General features: G+C 38.4%; 1 protein-coding gene across 3 annotated transcripts in view; it reads left to right on the top strand.

The window, feature by feature from the left end:
* Window positions 1-2,721: 2,721 nt before the first annotated feature.
* Window positions 2,722-23,125, top strand: part of tbl1xr1a (TBL1X/Y related 1a) — a gene marked incomplete at its 3' end in the record, with an annotated part of 70,766 nt that continues 50,362 nt past the window's right edge. For 2 of the 3 annotated variants that reach the window (XM_079856574.1, XM_079856575.1), the window contains exon 1: window positions 2,728-3,524. Of the gene's footprint in view, window positions 3,525-23,125 lie in introns of all 3 variants that reach the window. The other variant, XM_079856573.1, reaches the window with a different exon arrangement.

Raw genomic sequence — 23,125 nt, 5'->3', positions numbered from 1 at the left:
GAATTCAAATGCTTTCTTTACTGGATCTCTTATTAGCGCTGTGTAGTAACAGTGTCGCATGATCACGATCGGCTCGCGCTGCTTTGGTCCAAACTGATAAACATCGGTCCGTCAACTACACAATAACGAGTAGCTCAGTTTCGTTCCGCTTACATTACGTTTACCATTTGATGTCGGACAATGTTGTGGTCGCGCCAGCGTCTCTTACATTATGAGCGCGCTTACCACGCGCGACCCGCCTACATTTGAAATAACGAAATTTTGGTCGGCAGGAAAAATTATCCAACGAACCGTTCGGTTTGAAAATGCGTACTGAACACCGAACCGAATCAGCGCTAAAACATCAAGGTGAAAGTCATCATAGCTTGCGTAGTATAGACCCAGCTCCCAACCCAACTTTGAGAATAGATTAACGGCGATATTTTTTTATCGCCCGATAAGAGTCTCACGTTAACGCAGCACGTTAACGCCGATAACGGCCCACCACTAATATATATATATATATATATATATATATATATATATATATATATATATTTATATATATATATATATATATATATATATATATATATATATTTATATATATATATATATATATATATATATATATTTATATATATATATATATATATATATATATATATATATATATATATATTTCTTTTTTTACAGACATGGAGCAAGTTTCAAACCAAATACCTACTCAGACAGTATGCGGTTTCTGACGCATTTCATATTTTTAGCTGAGGATTCAGTTAAACCACCAAATTTCCTCATCTAGTATAAAGTGATTTTTGTGATAAACAGATGTTCGAAAGGAAAGGAGAAAAAGCGAAAGGACGAGAAGATAGGAGGAGAGTCCTTCTGCTCAAGGCTTTTACACACTTCGAGGTTTGATAAGATTACAACCAAACAGACACAAACCCTCCACCCTAAACACTGTGATTGTGTTAGGACACAGAACGAGAGTAAGAAGTGAGTGTCAACAGAGCCAAAGAACACAACGGCTGTATTTAAAACCAGCCTTTCTGGCCAGTCGCTCAATGACTTAACAGACAGCGTTTTTGTATAAAGCCTCCAAGGCGCCATAACATCAATAGTGATTTACAACAAATTCAAATCAGCTTTAGCAATAACCAATTGAATATTCAATGACTACAAGTTACGTTTAAGGTTTAAAAAACTGATATGGATATTGTTATTTTTTTCCACTAACCGCAGAAACTGTCTGTGCTGCCTTTACAAACTAACATGATTAAGGCAACTTGAAGCCTTTCTCTGTGTACTGACAGCATTTTTCATACACGGTCAACTTGATTGCTATGGCAACCAAATTATTTTTACATCTGGTCATGTGATTAATCGAATAATCATATAATCATGACATTTAGCATTTATTTTGGAGGCAACCGCACCCCTCCCCCATCCCATATAACACATAACAAGGATTAATGCTGTTCAACCAGCAGCCATATCACCCTGTAGCCCAAGACTGGTTGCCCACTGAAGCTAAGCAGGGCTGAGCCTGGTTAGTACCTGGATGGGAAACCTCCTGGGAAAACCAGGTTGCTGCTGGAAGAGGTGTTAGTGAGACCAGCATGGGGTGCTCACCCTGTGGTCTGTGTGGGTCCTAACGCTCTAGTTTAGTGAATGGGACACTATACTGTCAAAGAGCATCCTTCGGATGAGACGTAAAACCGAGGTCCCAGACAAAAAATCCCAGGATGTCTTTCGAAAGAGTAGGGGTGTAACCCCGGCATCCTGGCCAGATTTGCCCAGTGACCTCTGTCCATCATGGCCTCCTAATCATCCCCATACATACTAATTCGCTTAATCTCTCTGTCTCCTCTCCACCAATAAGCTGGTGTGTGGTGGGCGTTCTGGCACAATATGGCTGCCGTCGCATCATTCAGGTGGATGCTGGCATTGGTGGTGGTTGAGGAGATCCCCCCTATGTAAAAGCGCTTTGCGTGCTGAAAAAAGCGCTATATAAATGTAATGAATTATTATTATTATTCAATTCTTGAATTACTGTAATCATGATATTCTACTCAGAGCTGTTCACATTCTCATTTTAAGAAATGACTTGTTACTATGGCAACACTCACAGGGCCAAAATGGGTCCATGTGTTGTTGTTGACAGCAAAATATTTAATCACTACATTTTTGTTAGTTCCCCTTTAAATGTTTGTGCAACATGGTTTCAGAACAAAAAAAGCACACCAGGTAATAGTGGCTATAATAAAATAGTATTTCAAATAGAAATATGTGTACAAAACAACCTTTAAAGGTCACCCAAAAATTAAAATTCTGTTATCCTTTACTCAGCCTCAAGTGGTTCCAAACCGGTATGAATTTCTGCTGAACACAAAAGAAGATATTTTAAAGAATATGGGTAACCAAACAGTTGACGGTAGGGACTGACTTCCATAGTATGGAGAAGAAAAAAATACTATCCAGTCAATGGGGCTCATCAAGTGTTTGGTTACCGACATTCTTCAAAATATCTTATTTTCTGTTAAGAATAAAGAAATCCATACAGGTTTTGAAACAACTTGAGCGTGAGTAAATGATGACAGCACTTTCATTTTTGGGTGAACTATCCCTTTAACTGTTAAGACATTTTGTCGCTATTTTACATGTCACAATGGTCAAGTTAATTATTAATTGTGAGTTTGACGACAACGTAAACTTTATTTATTGACATTTTAAGAACATGACGTGAACCTACCAAACAGCTGCATTTACATGTTAATTATCGTAAATTCAAATTACCGACCTAAGTTGTGCAAACAAATCATTACAGTTATCGCAGTATAAGTAGCATGTACATGAAAACAAACCAAACAACATGAATCGTCATTGTAACAATGACTACAAAAATGGCACATTAAGACAACATAAAATATTTAAACATTTAACAAAAATATTATATGAAAAACCATTCAAATACCACAAAATACCAATATATCTTAACACCACAATATAGTATAATCATTTTTATTGTATTATTATTACACAAACATCGCCATTTATGTGTCAGAAACAGTCCCGTAGATTATGGGAGTAATAATCCTCGCTTAAATTATACACCTGTGTCGCAGTTTACGGTAAAATCCCGATCGAGATGGAACGAACAGGCATGTTATTCCTCCTTCAGTTTCAACAAAGCTGCAGAGACAACCGCCCAGGCCTCCCCCATTTTCGCTTGGAAAGTCACCTCTCCAGTGTTTGAGTGTCTGAAGCCGTTGGCTGCTCCTGAACCGTTTGGCTCTTTCTCCACTAGCAAACAGCCCCACAATGTACCTCAATCGCTCTTAAATCTATTTTTAAACGATTTTATTCCGCTCCACGCCGATGCGAACGGGACCGGACGCTTTTTTGGGAATTTATCTGACGACCTGGCGCCTCAAAGCAGCTTTATAACGCTTTGTTTGAGCAATATTTGACAAAATAGTCGAGGAGGAGGAAATTCCACACAAGCATTGAAAGGCAGTCCTCGCGCTCATCCGGGTATTAAAGTGAGTGTTTTCTTAATTTTTACTCGTTATATCGATAGTATAGCAGCATATGTGTGTTAATGTACCTCTGTGTGTTTTTAATAATAATATATAGTGATTTATAATTTGGCAAGGGCATTTCTTTGGAGGATCTGACTGGGTGGGGGATGGGCAGCAGTGTGTGTGTATGTGTGTGTGTGCGTGCGCGCGCGCGCGTAAATGCAGCACCACTTCAGATTGTTTGGTAGTTTAGATGTGTGCAAAACAATTTCATAAGACATTAATATGTAATTCTGACATTATTTTAAGTAAATTATGCATTGCATTTAATTATTTGCATCTAATGTTATGTTCATTATTGGTGTATTTTATTATAATTTAATATAAGTTTATTTTTTAACGTCTATTCTGATGTGCATCATACAATCTACTAAGCTGAAATGCACTTCTGTTATTCTGCTAAAGTGATGCACCTCTTAAAAACACTTGTGATGATTTGTGAGTTACAGTCTTTTGTTCTTTATTTAAAGACAAAGCATTTGAACATAATGTAAATTATAATCCATGTTTATAATAAGACTACATGAAGATCAGCACGAGCACATGACAGTGTTGTGGGCAATGCACTAACTCTATGAGAGTGGGGGAGGGGAGCTCAACTCACATTCAGTGTTTGGATAAACAAGAGTGTGTGTGTGTGTGTGTGTGTTGAATGACAGGATCATGAATTTACAATTGTTTACATGTAAAGTGATATTTCTTAGTATGCACACTGATTATATACACTGTCATTGTCAAATCATGCAATGCATATGGCACCAAGATAAGATATGACTTGTGGTTTAGTGTTTTTTTTATTTATTTTTTACATTGCAGTCATTTAAAGAGTACAGTTGTATTTTGAGTGTAAAATGCTGGTCTATATTAGAAAAATGTGTGTGCTTGTGGTATTTGGATCATAGTATTAAGTCTACTGTGGGGGTGGGGAGCTTTGTAATGTGTGTGTGTGTGTAATCTGAAGGCCATGTGTGTCTGGAAACTCCCATTGTAATGGCTCACATGCAACATATTTAGATCACCAACCCCTAAAGTCATTTAGTATTGTGTGTTAGGTTAACCTAGCTAGTTTTTACACAACCTCCGACAAATTAGGCCTATGATAAATAAAAGCTTTTTAAATTATAAGTTCATTCTGTCTTAGATTCTCTTAGAGTGAGTCTTTGTTTGAAATCTGCATCTCTCTCTCTCTAAGTGGAAGAGTGGCACGGTTATGTAACTTGTGCCTGACTGAGAGTGGATTGAAGCAAGATGTGGGGGATGGGACAGACAGATCTGATCTATTGCGCTTTTCCCCCCCTCTTCCCTTCCCCCTCTTTCTTTCCCTCATGGAGCAGAATCGTAGTGGGCCAGCCGGCGTGTTGAAACGTGACGTTTGCGTCTGTGCTCTGTTGCGATGCCGTTGACCCTGTTTCTCTTGAGCCTCAAGGTTGAGATGAGATGGGCAGATGGTGGTGTGAGCTTGAAAATGCCTGCCGTGGTCTGCTTTCTTGAACAAGGCCTGTGTTATTTTCTGCAAGGTCATTGAAGCACATAGTTGCTGTAACTGTTGTGTAGTTATGCAATTCGATCCAGTATTAATACTGTAATTGATCATAAACTGACTGGTAATATCTAAAGTGGATTTTTAATTGGGGAAAGTCTGCGTCTCGATTTCTTTAGCAGTTGGTCGCACACAGTGATTGCATCAAACATGGAGGGCAACTAGTAAACAAACTCAATTTGGCATTATCTCTTTGGTTTCTATGAACATTTGTCCTAGGAGACGCCGTAGTGTTGCCGCTTTATTTGTTTAACGTGGAGTATGAGTCAAGTTAAAATGATTCGGGTCTGTTTCTTGATCGATTTGTGAATTATATGGTTGGTGGCCTGCTATCAGATCTGTCAATCACATGCTATGTTTGAAATAGCACTGAACTGCAGACTTCTGCATCAATATTTCCACCTTATTTTTCGATGCGGATGTAAGCTATTTCCCGTGAATGTGCGAGATTGATTCATTAGCCGCTATAGGTAAATAACCAGAAGAATAACAAAGCGCAATAAATTATAGTACTATTTGCCCTACAAACCAGGACGTTTATGGTCCTGATAACAAATTAATATAATATGATAACAAAAAGCAGTTTGTAATATCAAGCAGCTGAACATCATAGTGTTTTTTTTCAGCTAAAATAACTGGAAGCGACTGAAGCCTTGCACATTCAAGGTAAAAATGGCCATGTCTGCTCTTATGTTAAAAATTAGGTGGATACTGTAGAATACAAATTAGTTTTGAAATGGTACTTGAAATGTGACAATGCCGGCTCAGTATTGGCCGACTCACATGAACAATGTCGGCCAATACTGAGCCGGCGTTCTGACGTAGAACCTGGAAGCGCTGCACTGCGTTTACAATGTGAACAGCGTATGCGACTGATTAAAATAGTTTAAGTCGTCGATATATTATTCTCATCGCTTCATAACATTAAGGTTGAACCACTGTAGTCACATGATGACCATTTTAACGATATCTTTACTACCTTTCTGGGCCTTGAAAGTGGTTATGACGTTGCTGTCTCGGAAAGCTCTCGGATTTCATCAAAATATCTTAATTTGTGTTCCGAAGATGAACGAAGGTCTTGCGTGTTTGGAACTGTGTGAATAATTAATGACAGAAATTTTTGGGTGAACTATCCCTTTAAAAACTGACTGGGAATTTTAGTAAAAATATCAAGTGAAACAAAAGCCTGTTTGTCTGTTGTGTTAATATATCACGTTTTCGAAAAAGCTAGCTAATACTTTCCGACTTCAAAATTCTCTATTAAAATGTAGGTTTTAAAGGCACAGTAGGGCTTTTCACACTGCACTTAACCCCAGGTTATCGTCGTTCAAAACCCTATTTTTAACCCTGGCTAGCATTTCACAATTGTGTTAGCACTGCTTTTGTGCTGTTAACCCCACATTGCAGTGCCAATCGTGTACAGTTGAATCGATTTGGTTACAATGTTACGACTAACAATCGACAACCAAATCGTGTCACGTGTGCCTCATATTCACGTGCTTTGGACAGTCACGGAAATATTGCTCTTAAATAGTCAGCGTTGTTTCAGCGTTTGAGGGGAAAAATGTCAAACAGTGATGGAAAATGCATCAATGGAAGTGAAGAAGAGACAGTTTCATTCTTACCTTTATAGTCTGAAAAGTCCATTCAGAAAATATGAGCAGTGTGAAACATAAAGTAAGATAGCTCAGGATTCTGTTTACCCAGGGTTAACTATTTCAAGTGTGAAAAGCCCTAATGGTTGACCAAAAAGTGTTTTTACGTTCATCCCCTTTCAAACACCATACTTGCGTCCAAATGCGTTCATACTGACGTCATTTGCTGTTGCATCAGGTCTCATAATGTTTTTGAGCATCAACCATGGATGTTTGTTGTGTTTTTAAGTTAGGACCCCTGATTCCTAAGAAATATCTGAAAATAGGCTATATGAATAATACATAGTATACATTTATGCTAAAATAATTAGCAAAAATGCCTGTTTTCAAACAGGTTATCTGATAATAAGGTTATCTCTCATTGTTTGGATAGGCCAACACTTTTCAGGGGAATCAGCCATCGAATGGCTTACTTATAGTTGTCTCTGAATATGAATTTTATATAGATGGAAGTATAAAAAATGGCATTACATTTAAAGTAAGTGCAGTTTATGGTTGTACCGCTGTAGACGTGCAGGACAGTCCCTGGTGTGATTGACTTCACCATGGTCAGCTTCCCTCTGTGAATGATTCCCAGAAACTGCTTGCTGACTAAATTTAGATATCAGTTACAGCGAGTTCAAATGTGCTGTTATACATAGTTTTGCAGTGTTGTGAAAGCATAAAAAATAGCACAGCACTTTCATAATTCAGGCTAAGGAGGAATATAGTCTGAAGGATAAGTTAATGACATGCAGGGATGCATATTGAATAAATTAAATGGTGTCTATATGTTAATACGTTTTATTTATAGAAAACTGTAAGGTACTCAAAGACGCTTTACAAAAGATAAAAATAACGAAAGCATTGTGTAAGGTTTGGGTGGGACTATCTGTACATGCAATTTTTTATATATTTTTTAAATAAATCGTAAACATTAGTCAATCCTGTAAACCAATTAGGGACTCTAAAATGATGACTCGTTTACTAACTAGCACAAATATGAGGAAGTAAAGGCTTTCAGACGTGGTTTTACTCAACTATAATATGATCCACAGTAATGAATCTTGTTATATGCTGTCTGACCTCTGGCTGTTTACCTTTGTCTATGTTGCCTCAGGTTCTGTGAAACACAGATGTGATCGTAAGTGGAAGTAAAATTTCAGAAAGTAACTTCCTCTTTTCTTTGCCAACGAATAACACGGATCACTTCTCATAACATCTCTCTGTATCTCAGATTATTTCACGATAAATCGGCAGTAGAATGATCTCCTTACCCATTTTCTTTCAGCCATATGCTAGCTTTTTAAGATGTCTATTAGGGATGACCTAATATAACATTTCTGGCCAGATAACTGTTATGCAACAGCTTATGGGTGATATGCAAATATTTTGTGTTAGGGCAGCGTTCCTCAGAGAGGTCCTTGGGGGCAGTCATATATCAGATCATGTTGGTTTTGTTTCCCAGATTAAAGGTTACTTGAGCGAGAGCTGAAACTTGCAGACTGGTTGTGTTTGGGGGATGGGCGTACTCCTGACCCGTGCTTTAGCTGTTCATTTGTCTCTTCCTGCTCTCTTTCAGACTAATAAAACCTCAGTAGCTCCCCTCCCCCCACCCACATGGCCACATACTTTTGTTGTGTGTGACCTGAAGGTCAAGTTCAACATGTAAATTTGCAGTTCAACATGTAAATTTGCTCTTCCTAGTATAAAGGGCACATGTTGTTTGAGAATTATGGAAACATTCAAAAGCATGGCAGTTTGTCAGGAAACTTTTTCAGTTCACTTTGTGACATTGAGTGTGTTTACATGCACAATTATAATGGGATTTTGACAATATTGCGATCGTAGTAACCATAATCGTAGTAACCATACTCACATTAAACTATGTGACGTATGACAATTTTAAATGCGATAAACAGGCATGTAACACCTTAATCGTATTATTACTGCTCTGGGGTGTTACCCAACTATGGTCGCAAGTTGGTGTTTCCCGCAAACAGCATCGCAAAGTTGTGTGGTCTGAACGACAGCTCTCGAGCTGTGGTTAGAAGCATAGTTTATGGTTTGCATGACATGTGGACTCAATAAATCCTTATCTTGAGCAAAATAAGCAAGCTGACATAGTACAATCTGTATCTTTTTTATTTTAAAGAATACATACAAATGTCATTTACGTCTTTTAGTTTGTCAAGAGATTTAAAGCCTCGTTTTTGAAGAGTGCGCATGTGCGTATGTGCTCTAGTACGGAAGAACGAGCCTATGATTGAATCTGGAAATAAAGCTAAATAATTGAGAAAAATGAGAATTAGTCCTCAGATGCCATGTCTGTAATTTATAGCAAAACATCTAGCATCAATTCGATCTCAAACAGATTCATTAAAAGTTGTTATTACTCCACCACGTGCGTGACATCATTAACCAACGTGGTTGATCGACCAATTTGCTACAAAACGGTTTCGGGAAACAGTCGTGACTAGCTAGTTGATTTCTTCAACGATGCATCGTACTATGGTAGTGAAGCAGCGAGTTACGTTGTTGTACGGGAAACGTTCCTCTGAGCGTGTGTGCTCGGTTCTACACGGATGCCATGTGTTGTTCAAACAACTTCATGAATTAACTGTGTGACATTATTCTGAAGTTTTCTCTTCTCCAAATCGCTGAACTCTGTCAACACAACTCGCTGCAGTCTTTGCTCTGTATCCTCATCCAGACGGCATGAAGAAAGCAACGGTAGCGTAGGCAAACCCGGCATCACGGCGCCGAATATTTTCGAAATTTATTTTTAATTTGGTATGAGTTAGGGCTGTCACTTTTTATTCGATATTCCAATATGCATTCGAACATGACGTGAAATATCCGTAATCGAACTATAAATAAGCTATCCGGTAGGGCTGGACCCGAATATTCGAATATTCGTTCGGTGGGTTGGTATTCGATTTGAAAATTTGACATTCGAATATTCATTTTTTTTAATTTTTTTGCACACCTGGGATCCCCCACGAAACGGTTCTCATTCGGCTTGAATAAGGCTGGGCGACACACTGGCTGCGTGGCGTGTCCGTTTTTATTTCGGCTCCCATGTTAACAGGTTGGAGTTTGCACACTGGCCTGCGTGAGACACACGCGTCTCAGGCACGGCTCGAGTCACGCGGAAAATGCGTGCATGCTAGAAATAGAACCGACGCCTGTTCCAGCAACGGGAGTGTTCTCTAGCTAGAGCGCAGAACAGCGGAGTTTGTATGGACCGAAGTGCATGCCTGAGCTTGTGTTTTGGGTTAAGCTGCGTTGCTTTGACATTGTGGAAAATAATTTAACTTAATTTTGTTTTTCTTTATTTAAATTTAGTTTTTTCTTTATTTAAATTTCGTGTTTCTTTATTTAAATCTACCCTTTACTGTGTCAGTAATTTGTTAGAATTTGTTAGTCAGAAAAATATTAGACTACCTTAAGTATTGATTAAGTTAACAGACCTGTGTGTGTGCGTTTTATATCACTAGTGCAGTGTCCATTCTCGGAGCATAAGCCCTGCCCGCGTGAGGTGTGCCGCTTCCCGCTCGCGCTGTTCTGTAGTTTACTGTTTATTAATTTTGAACGTGTCGCGTCTCGCGTGTCCATCTATATTGCACCAAATGCGACACTGCACTCCCTTGTGAAGTCGATTGGATGAACGGTTCTCGAAATAATAAAAATGCAAACGGACATACAGACACATAGAGATTCCTGCCTTTGTTAGAGAGAAGAATATGTTCAGCCTCCTCTCTCCGAAACTTTGAATATTCGATGTTCATTACTACCGAAGCTTCGAAGCTCAAAAAATGGTATTCGGACCAGCCCTACTATCCGGTTTTTAAAGTGCCATATGCAGCACATTTTTTACAGTCTATGATTAGTAGGGATGCAACGGTACACGGTAAAATCCCGGACCGTTCGGTCAGCCCTGCACGGGACAATCTACCCTCGTGTCCCGCGGGACTTCGGTTTTGCCATTGAGTTCGCGCTGATCCTTTTAGTTTTTGCTTTAGGCGCCGTTCACATATCGCGCCTGAAAACGCTAGACGCGCCGCGTTCTCCTTTTTCCAAAGCGCTAGGGCGGTTGCGCTCCGGAGGCGTCTGTCGTTGCTAAAGCAACCATCAGCTGCGCTCTGGTTGGTTCTTGTCACGTGACCTACGGTGCGCTTGCGGCATTCTGAAAAGTTGAGAATTTTCTCCACTGCTGGGGACATCGTTACTGCCAACCGGTCTCGCCTTGCACCAGACAGTGTTGATAGACTCATCTTTTTGCACAAGAATCTCTCAATAGTGGATGAGTAAATAACATTGCACTTTGTATCCTGAATGCAGTATTTTTTTATTATATTATTTTGCTCTGCTTTTTTTTATTCAAAGCACAAGCTAATTTATGTTTGTTAAAGGTAAAAGTGCACTTTTTCTTTCACATTGATCACTTCATATACCAGTTATCAAGGTTTGGAATTGGGATCCACTTGAATATTTTGAAGTGTGTTTGTTTACATTTTGTATTTCATATAAGTGATAGTTGAAGAGGTTGTATTACTTAGTGTTGTTCAGTACAGACTAGAGTGTTAATTTATTCCATACATTGATGTTCTTCCTACTGTGACATTCTGTTTATGCTCATAAGAAAAATAAAACATATTTTTGGGATGAAATAGCAGTCTCTTTCTGCACAAAACATGTACCGAAACCGAACCGAGACCGTGGCCCAAAAACCGAGGTACGGACCGTACCGTGGGCTATCTGTACCGTTGCACCCCTAATGATTAGACCATTTGTTTGCCATTTCGTCCAGTAGCATGCGCTCTAAACGTATTGTAGCGTAGGCCTATGACCAAATCAAGCGAATAATAGCCAACAGCCACCCTGTTTTGAAAATGGAAGATAATGCACAGAATGGCCAGCCTGAGCGGACAATTACGACCCCAACTCATCTAAAATGTAGTGTCTGGAAATATTTTGGGTTCTACACCGTAGATGGTAAAGTAACCATTAAAGATAAGGTAGTTTGCCGAATTTAGGGTTCAAAAAAACAGTTTACCTACGCATCCTCGACATCCAATCTTCGTGCTCACGGTCGGCACCTTTTTTTCTATGTAGCCTAATTTTGTGATTGGCTGTGCATAGTGGCATTTCATATAGATTAAGTTGATAACCAGCTGTTTCAAACATTAAGTCAAACATTTTTTTCAGACAGGCTGTGGCCTGAGTCTTGTTTATGACTGTGAGACTGTTAATAAATTTGTGATTTAATCTCCCTTACAGTGGGGTTTTTTTTCATTTTTTTTTTCCGTAGATATTCAAATATATTCGAATACATTGCTTGATATTTGATATCCGTTCGAATTCGATTTTTCTCAAAAGTGACAGCCCTAGTATGAGTAGATTACAACAGTGGTCGGTAACCTGCATACTGTATGTCTATCTGAGTGTGGTATAACTATACTTGATCAGAATAATGAAAATTGCTTGTAAACTGCCTGGAGTGAAGAGTTCTGCTCGTGTCATTTAAACATCTTACTGCGATTAAGACCTTACTCTGATTATTAGAAATAATCACATTATTGGTGCACATGTAAATGTAGTCATTGATGCAGTGAACCTCAACATATTTTTTTTGGTGCGTGAACACAATGGACGATCAGAGGTGCTAGTAAGTAAGTTGGCATCAGAATCCGCTTGACACCACTGAAAAAACGCGCAAGGTTTTGTTTTGTTCAACATGAGACGCAAACTTGTGAATCCTTTCATTATAACCAACAAAGACGTGTATACTATGTAAATAAGAGATCCACTGTACAATTAAGACAGCTTTTTTATTATAACTGGAGTTTTCGCAAGAATGCAGAATTCAGTGAGCTTGCGCTTTAGAGATTGACAGCCTTAGTGATTGTTTATTACCCATTCACAACAAGTTTTGTTTTCCATGTTGCTAAGTACAGTGCAAAGTTTCTGGATTGACAACAGTATTTAAATGCGCGATTGAATAATGAGTGTAAGGGGCGTTTCCAAGGTTGTTCGAAAATATGCTTTTTTGGAATTCCTCTTGGTGCCCCTAGTGTTGCAGAAACTGCGTACATCATATTATGCCCTTTTTCAAAGTCTTGATTTAGTTTTTGTGGTCTACTAGAATATTTTCATGCTTGTTTAATTATTTTATTTGTATTTTTTTACATATTTTACATTATTGCAGCAACTTTCTTCACAGTCTGTCTGTAATGCTCCGTTTAGTTCCTGTCTCTATGAAGCCCCTCCTTCCGAAAAGCGCAATGTGCTTTGATTGGTCAGCTGGACCAGTCTGTTGTGATTGGTCAACCGATTTGAACATGCTTCATAAATGTCACATCCCTTTACCATAACTAGGGTTGGGAATTGAAAATCGATTCCAGTTCTGGAATTGGATACTTGTTATAAAATTAAAATTTCGATTCCTCTTATGGATTCCTTTGTATGCATTTTAATATTACTTTAAACCATTCAAGCGCAAGAAGATCAGCGCACATTTTCCGTGCTGTGCACACACATCCAAAACATGCCCACAGAAAGCCACCTCTCATACTGAATAATGCGCAAGACTAAACTGAGTTTTTTTCCGCATCTTTTTGCACTTGGAACGGACAAATACACACAAAAATATGGCAAAATATCCTCGTAAACACATTCGGTTATGTTTTAAGTGAATGTAAACAGTTGACAAAGAAAACGCATAACAGTATATTGGACCCTTGCAGATCTTAAAGTGACAGCAGCCTAATATTCCTGCCCGATGTCATTTACTGTTAATCAAACAAGACAGAGAAAATAACTTCTAAATCATTAGTAGGATTAATCTATATGTAATTTATACAGTTAAGACTATGCAGTGTTGTTTTATATTTAATTACTTTATGTTGATAAAGTGTTCTGTTTTTTAATTTTTTAATTTTATTATTTATTTCACTGGAATGCTATGTTTGTTAGGCTCTAAGCTGTTCCCTAATCACTTCTAAGAGAGTGAATGGAAAATGTTGCACATGTTGCTTGCCAGTACATAAAGGGTTGTCAATAGGGCTGTCAAAATTGCTCAAAAATGACGTTTGAATATTCCCTCTAAAAAACACACGAATATTCGAACTATTCGAACATCTGGTTGCGCATTTTGTCAATGACGCGCATTACGTCAATAACAGGACAAATTAATACAAAGAGACATAACTACTTGTATAGGTAGTAAATTTAAGTTTAAACATATTTGACAACGTATTACCAACACAAAACCAAGTAAATAAACGAATGGCCAAGACCGCAGACCTCACTCTCGCTCACTCGCAGGTTCTCTCTCTCTCTCTCTCTCTCTCGCCCTCGCGCTCACGCTCTCTCTGCTCATAAGGGTTTAAATTAATAACAACAATAAGCACATGTTGAGTGCTGATCAAGAGTTTTGTGCAAGCAATTTAAGGTCGCAACTCTTGTCCCAAATCTAGCAGGCTTTATTCAGTGATTGAAACAAATTTATTAACATTAATTGAAGTTTTACAGTATAGAACCGACATTGAACGCTCCGAGTGAGCTGTGCTGTGGTAAACATGGAACTTTTCTGTTTAACGTTAAATAAGATGAGGCACACAATTCCGAGAAATGTGACAAAGAAATTTTACCCTGAGGTTCATAAAAAATAAAGTGCTATTAAAAAAGAAAAAGCCTACTTACATTCTTGGTGCTTGTATTAAAAAAATGAAAAACTGACTGCAATTTATTCCATTGTCTTTTTAGTGCACTGTCAACTTTCAGCAGTGACGCTGTGCTAGACAGTGCGACTCGTGTGACCTGTCCCTCAGGCAGCGCGCGCGCCCACTCGCAAAGCAGACAGCCGCGAATTCACATTCGAATATTAATTTTCACGTTCGAATTCCTGTTTTTTAAAACTATTCGAATATATATTCGAATTTAGAATATTCATTGACAGCCCTAGTTGTCAATTCATGATACTTTCTCATCTTAATTTTTTTATACTTAAAGGGGACCTATTATGCCCCTTTTCACAAGATGTAAAATAATTCTCTGATGTCCCCAGAGTGTGTATGTGAAGTTTTAGCTCAAAATACCCAACAGAATTTTATTTACAGCACGTTTAAATCATCATTTTTTTGGGTCTGTGAAAAACGCACTGTTTTAGTGCTTCTCCTTTAAATGCTAATGAGCTGCTGGTTCACGGCACAGGGGGTGGAGCCTAAGCAGCCGCGATCAGAGCCAGAGAACAGAAAAGATGATAATAATAAAACAGACAGTCACAGTAATGGTGTTCATTTCGACCAAAAAAATGCCTACAGAGTCAGAGAATATATGCTGTATGGAGTTGGAAAAGGTATAGTTTAGTTTAATTACGATTATAACCTATTTGGCATTGCTTGTATACACTATTAATGCAAGCCTGCTGTAGGACTCCGTCTGATGATCTAATTGTCTGAATGATGACACAAAATATACTGATGAGTTTAATAAAGTTTACTGTATGTCACACAAAAGATGAAGGATCAGTTTTTCTTCAGAAAATCACTGTTAGAGCTGAGTAAACAGTATAAGAAGTGCATAAGTAACTTACATAAATTTCTGTAGAGTTGAGGGAGCATTTTCTTTGAAAACAAAATGAATCCACCTCGTCTTCAGTGGCTGGCAGATTTCAAGAGTAAATAGAGAGAGCTATGTGAATGAATACATCCAGCTACAACACCTTCAACGCTTGGGAGATGCTTCGACGCTTCTCGTGAGTGCATTGCTGCAGCAATGGCTGATGTGTAAACTCGTAGTGAACTCGATCAGGGCGGGTCTAAGTTATAACGGCAGTGTCAGTCAACACTCGTGGGCGGGGCCTGTGGCTTTAGTGATGTCACTAAAGCCACATTCTGAAAACGGGTCGTTTGGAGAGACTGCTTTTGATTTATGGAGATTAAAAAAAAAGGAGTGAGTGGATTTTTATCACTGTAGGGTGGTTGTGTACACACACTGCCAACACACATTTATGTCCAAACACCATGCAAAAGTGAATTTTGCATAATAGGTCCCCTTTAAAATACAATGTTGTTAAGAATAGTTGGCTAATACTGTTTCCAGGGATCGGCCCCACAAATCCTGTGATACAGTTATGCTCAGTTTTGTTTTTGTTTTTCAGTCACCTGTTTTCCTGTGTTCCTCTGTTCTCCTTTTCCCTGCCATAATCAGTTTCCATGGATATTCATTTCATCATCACAGCTGTTCATTATTTAATTCATCACCATGTGTATTTAGGTTCCTCACCTTCTCTCATTCTTGGTCCGGTATTGTTGGTGTTTGTTTGTGCATGGCACACTGTTTCGAGTTGTTGGCTGATGTTTAATAAAGACTGTCGTTATTTGTACTCTTCATTATTGGACTTAAACATAAGCACCCTTAAAATAAAAACATTTTTTTAGCTGTATTGCTCAGACTAGTTTTTGTCATCACATTTTGCTTTTAAATGGGCTAATATGTAGGGATGCACCGATACCCTTTTTCATAACCGATACGATTCTGTATCATGCCTCTGCTGCAGAGATTTGTCACGCCACATTAAAGAGAGCCAAAACGGTATTCAGTGTTTGAATTTCGTAATAAAACTGACAGAATTTGAAAGCTGAGACTTTATTTCATATCAAAAGTAACAAAGCACAAAACATATTGAGATTTATTGGATGGGAGGCACGCTACAACTTTTAAAAATGTATCAACTGAAAACAGGATTTAAGAATCGATTTTGATTCATCAAAATGAGAATCGAAAATCAAGAAATTGGTATTCAGTTCAAAGTCCTCTCTACTTCAGTGATGTGATCATAGTAGTAGTAGCGTGTGCCACATCATTTAGAAACGGCAATAAACTCCAGTCAAGATAAGACGTCATTGTATACAAATCTACAGACCTTTATCTACAAATCAAGAATAATAATGGAAACATTGAATCATTTTGGGGAGAGTTTTACAATGCTGACTGTCATAACCGGACGCGACACACTGTTTGAATGCTGAATGGAAAATGACTGACAGCCGCAGCAGAGGGAAGAGTTTCCATCCACTTTAATTTAACAACTAAAATATTAATCTGTCTCTTACATTAGACTATCAAATGGCTTTGAAAGACTCGGAATATTGTTCACAAACACTCTTGTGGTGCTTTATAATGTTTTTGTTTGCCTTTTGTGGAGCTTTAACAGTAAAAAACAATAGGCTAGTATTCACAAGGGGTGTGCAATATTAACAAAAAATGATATCTCGATAGTCGATACTTTCTGGGGTTTTATTTCTAACAATATTTAGACAATAATTTGCTGAGTATGTTATTGGGCTGGTACCTTGGCAGGTTTAGGCCTGCCGTGGACAGCTGACTCCTAAAGTTTTTGATATTCTTCATATTCTGTGCGGTGGTGAAATGATCTGTTCCAATACGTTTAAACAGATTTTTACCTTTTATGAGCATTTTACCTTTTATAAAGCCATTTTTTATAACCTAATTAAATGTATGCATCATCTTTTGTGTCAAAATTCTTACATTTAATCAACAAATTCAATTAGAATAATAAGACACAATAGGGCTATTACCAATCAAATGAAATCCGTATCAACACAATTCATCTTTGCAATGCCGAGGAAACACAGAAGCTGCATCTGAAGTGACATGTCTTTACACACTGTTTACTGCCGCTCAGAGGCGACATGAATGCATTTAGGCTAACCTGCAGGTTCAAATGCATAAATAATGTTTTGATGTTCTAAACATAAAACGTTGAATATTGATATTTGAAATGATTGTAAAAAGGAAAATATACTTTAAATATGAAATTAGTTGGCAGCAAGTCACTGTTAATGAGTGAGTCATTGAGTGCGTTAACATGCATGTTCTTAACCTGATTATGCTTAATAAGCCGACAGTGCATGTGATCATGTAGGCTAAGCGCATTAACCCGTTTTCCTTTATCGGAGTAAGGTCATAAACGGCTTATGCATAAACCGATCGTCACAGCTTACTCCGATTTCTGTCGGCTTGTTGAAGTGCGCATGTGTGAAATGTGACAAGAACGTGTCCTTACTGTGGATTTAAGCGCATCCAGACAGAGCGAGTGTTTTGCAGTAAGGGAGGAGGAAATATATCACAGACTCTTTCTTGATTCAAAAAATGTATGAAAGTGCTCTCTTGTAATTTTGCATCTGTAACTGCATGAGGATAATATATGAGCCGTAAGTTTTCCACTGACGTTGCAATATTCTTCTTCTGTTTTTAATACTTTATTTAACATCACAACCGACATAACAAATTAAATACTCTGAGTCAGATACGCAAAATAATAGGTTTTGACGTCACTACCGGGAAAAACCTGATTTATTAATAAAGTCTTGTAAACGCGGTTTACTTGCGTTGTCGGGTTCTTGGTTTGTATGTAAAGTTTTGTGAGTTATCAGCATACTGGTGTGCATGTAAACATGCTCATTGAGATTCAACCGACTCATTCAAACAGCTGATTCATTCAGGAACAAAGCATTTGACTGTCTTAATGAGTGAGTCATTGAATCATTCATTCAGACGATTCGGTCATTCACCGCCATGTGTTGCTCAAGGACGCAAAACAGTCCTGTGGCTTTGTTTTGAACTATGTACGTTGGCGAAATGGATAAAAAAAGGGCAATATTGTGTCTAAAATGTAAGTCGCTTAATATTAACTTGTTGTTTATTGAACTGTTGTCTAAAATCAATATCACATTTGTAATCGTGCTGATATTTGGAGAGAAAAAAAAGAACACTCTTCATGTGATATTAACTATATTAAATTATATACACATAAAAGACATACAGGGGCATTTTTGCTCCTTATCTTGAATCTTGGGGGCATTATAGATGCATTTTAATAGACTAAATCAGGCAGTGAAAGTGTGCACTCTTCATTCTCCACCATCCAGACTGGCCTCACTGGATGCTCACACGCACTACTTTAACCTACTAGAATACATCACGAAGAGCATGTGTGCGCTCTCTGGATGTGTTTTTGTAAAGTGAGATATTCTCTAATGTCAGATCACATATCGTTAAAACAACAATTATGATATTATCATTGACTGCATCGCACACCAAGTATGCACAGTATAGGATTTGGATTGGCACTCATCATTCTGATCGATACCTAAACCATCCTAAAACATCCTTTGCATCCCTACTAATATGTTATCATTTTTGAGTTTTACAGACAAACCATTGGCGTGCGTTGCTTTCCTTTTAACATCCATCACAGACTCTTGTAAACCTAGTTTTGCTTTAACGCATTCATGAACCAGACCCATACATGGTTTTATCAAATGAAGAATGTGGAAGTTCAGCAGTTGACACACATTTCTATTTTTAGAGTGTCTGGGATAGGACTATGTGTGTTCATGCATGTATTCAAATAATAATGCAGAAGTGCCTGGGGTCTCCTCTGATGTGGTCTGAGATGGTACTTGGATTAGGTCTGGGAGACCTATGAACGTTTTTGAGCCTAGTTGCTACTGGGTTTTTTCCCCATGTAATTTCTTTCTTGTCTCGATTGCTGTTCTCTGCAAGAATAAATATTTTGCTGATGCTGCAAAGCGACATTTGCTTTAAAACTTCAAGGATGCCATCCAGGGAATGAATATGCTTTAAAGTTCAAGTTTGAAACTCTGCCAGCAAACTGCAAATCAAAAGTGGCATTCTTGTTAAATTGGATGGCAAACCCAGCACGGCTAACAGAACAGTGTAATTCCCTGAAAGAAGCACTGCATTGTTACCAGAGGTGGGGGAGGAGATCCCGGGAAGTGTCTTCCTGTGCACTGACACACTCCCATGAGCCTGAGACAAATCGTAGTATGACTCGATGCATCTTGATTTGTTGGCCAGTCTGGATGGTGGAGGATCATTGGTTACTCTTATCTCTTACTTCTGAATACATTCAACTCATGGGTTCTTTGCAGTGCACACAGGATTTTCTAATGCATTTCTAATGTCAGAAAAGAATTGGATCAAGGTGGTTAATTCATCTCTCTGGCGCAGGTTTTGAGTTATTGATGCATTTCTCAAATCTCATGAGCAGCATGGATTAGAGTATAAAAGACAGTGAAAAGCAATCACTGAGTGTACTTTTTTCAGCTAGCTTGAGTAGGGATGCTCATACAACCACTTTGGAGCTCGAGTTGCCATTAGTATTTTTTGTTTTTGTTTTACTTGCCAGACTTTTTACATGGAATGCAAGACTGCATAGGCTATATTACTTGTTGCACAGTTTTTTTTTTTTTTTTTTCTCCGCTTTGTTAATCTGTTAATTATTTAAGTGAAATGTATTTTGTGTGCAGGCCTATTTACTCCTTTTATATATTATTTTACTCTGCTTTTGTCCATTAACAGAAGCGCTGCATGTGCGTGATGTGACAGTGTGGGAATCCTCATGTTCTGTTGTTAATGCTGCTATTTGCGCATGTAAAACTAAATCCCTGGAAAACAAATGGGTCACAGACACTTATCTATTTTAATTTAATTTAATTCTAATTTAACAATCTTGTCGGTTAATGGTTAATGATCAGTTAATGAGCTTTGGTTGTTTTTAGGGAGAAAAAATGAAATGAACATGAATCCTGGGAGATAAATTTTTTTTGATTGAAGTAAATTATTTTTTTCCCTTCAATATCTCTATGCATTTCTGTTGACCGTGAATGACCATTAAAGTTAAATGTTCTATTGTACCATGCTGCTGCTTTATTATGGATACATTGCATTGTGGCCAAAAAGGGGGGGACTGTCGAGCAACTTGTAAGGGTTTGATGCTATATCCAATATTATATATCCGATATACCAGTAGACATAAACCGGTAGAACTTTTTCAACCAGTAGAGATTTTGCATTATTGTCTCTTATCGTGGTTATCCTCACGTTAGGGCTGGGCGATATAGCCTTGATGATTCAAAACCATTTATTTCAGACCATGTGCTATAAGCAGCAAAATAGCATCTCATTTATGTAGGGCTGTCTTGATTCCTTGATTAAATTAGAATTTTCTTTTGTGCTATTTACCTGTGTCGATTAACTGACAAAATACCAGAAGTGGCACATTCCACGGACGACAATCATAAAAGAAGACGTAAAAGATCACAATCTCTATGATTCACTTGAAAAGTAGATTTTGGACGTCTTTAAGATCAATCACGATATAAAATTGTCAGATTGCCCACCCCTAGGCTGCACGAAATATTAAACCCATTTAAGAATTATAATATAGCATCGTGCTATTGTGAAATCACAAAGGGTGTATCGTAACTCTTTAAAGGGACAATGTGTAGGAATTTCTCCCATCTAGCGGTGAAATTGTATTTTGCATTCAAACGAATAGTGCTCTACAGCGCCTCGCTTTTTCAAATGCGTGTTGCTTCTACGGTAGCCGTTATGTACCAAAAAGCTATGACAGGATGCACTTCATCGAGTTTTCCTTCGGGTGAACAGGTTTGTTATTTCAAACAAACTGCAACTTGACACAACGAACAAATGGATGTTTGATAGAATTGAAAGTTTCCAAAGGCAGAGAAGCGACCAAGCAATGAAAAAAGCTTGTAATTTAGACTGTGACATTGACTTACCTGTTGAGAAGAAAGCAGGCAAGTTCAGCATCTCTTTTGAAAGCTTTCTCCTGCATCAACTCTTTCCACCTGGAAAAAGCTATCCCGACATTAACCCTTGTTTTTTGCAATCTCCGGTCCTGTGGCTCCACATAAGTATGGTCCTCCATTATAAATAACCGTGCAGTGCAGCCTTTTAAACTTGCCGGGGCAGTGACAAGCGTCTCTCAAATCTTCTTGTCCGGTTCAGCTGCTTTCAGTCACGTGACGCTGACTCCGAACGAAAACGCGTTGTGGAAATGCGTTGGCCTAGTACTTTTTGTCCCTCTCTGCTATTATAGTTTTTCAAGATGGCGGAAAGACATGGAAGCCTCCGTGGACCTACCCGTCCCATGTATATAAAGATAATAAATACTTCGTTTATGGAGGATAAGTCAGATCTTTGGCAGAGGTATTTGTACACCATTGAGGACATATTTATGAATAAAAATATTGCTTTTGGATAGTAAAATACTTCAAAAACTACACATTGTCCCTTTAACTACTTCCATGCGTACAGGTTACGTGTTTCTGCAGCGTCCCATAGCGGCTCCATTCACAGTAAATGCTGCTCCACACAAACTAAGACTGTATGTGCTGTTTGTCGGGGATTCCAATAGCGTGCATTTGGGAACACATACTGACTAGGGATGCAACGGTACATGGTAAAATCCCGGACCGTTCGGTCAGCCCTGCACGGGACAATCTACCCTCGTGTCCCGCGGGACTTCGGTTTTGCCATTGAGTTCGTGCTGATCCTTTTAGTTTTTGCTTTAGGCGCCGTTCACATATCACGCCTAAAAACGCGTAGAAAACGCTAGGCGCGCCGCGTTCCCCTTTTTCCAAAGCGCTAGGGCGGTTGCGCTCCGGAGGCGTCTGTCGTTGCTAAAGCAACCATCAGCTGCGCTATGGTTGGTTCTTGTCACGTGACCTACGGTGCGCTTGCGGCATTCTGAAAAGTTGAAAATTTTCTCCACTGCTGGGGACATCGTTAGTGCCAACCGGTCTCGCCTTGCACCAGACAGTGTTGATAGACTCATCTTTCTGCACAAGAATCTCTCAATAGTGGATGAGTAAATAACATTGCACTTTGTATCCTGAATGCAGTATTTTTTTATTATATTATTTTGCTCTGCTTTTTTTTATTCAAAGCACAAGCTAATTTATGTTTGTTAAAGGTAACGTAAAAGTGCACTTTTTCTTTCACATTGATCACTTCATATACCAGTTATCAAGGTTTGGAATTGGGATCCACTTGAATATTTTGAAGTGTGTTTGTTTACATTTTGTATTTCATATAAGTGATAGTTGAAGAGGTTGTATTACTTAGTGTTGTTCAGTACAGACTAGAGTGTTAATTTATTCCATACATTGATGTTCTTCCTACTGTGACATTCTGTTTATGCTCTTAAGAAAAATAAAACATATTTTTGGGATGAAATAGCAGTCTCTCTCTGCACAAAACATGTACCGAAACCGAACCGAGACCGTGGCCCAAAAACCGAGGTACGGACCGTACCGTGGGCTATCTGTACCGTTGCACCCCTAATACTGACGCATACAAATGCAGTCTGATGCGTTTTGTGTTCCATAGCAAAGTAATGCGTTTATATGCGTGGAATGCATATAAGCAGCTTGGTTAACAAACTCCATCTCTGCTCACCAGATTTGTAACGTAAATCATATAAACCTACATCAACACAGGAGAATACATCAACATGTTTCTTAATA

Source organism: Squalius cephalus, assembly GCF_949319135.1.
Source record: "Squalius cephalus genome assembly, chromosome: 22".
Taxonomy (NCBI): domain Eukaryota; kingdom Metazoa; phylum Chordata; class Actinopteri; order Cypriniformes; family Leuciscidae; genus Squalius; species Squalius cephalus.
This window is presented reverse-complemented; position numbering and strand designations above follow the sequence as displayed.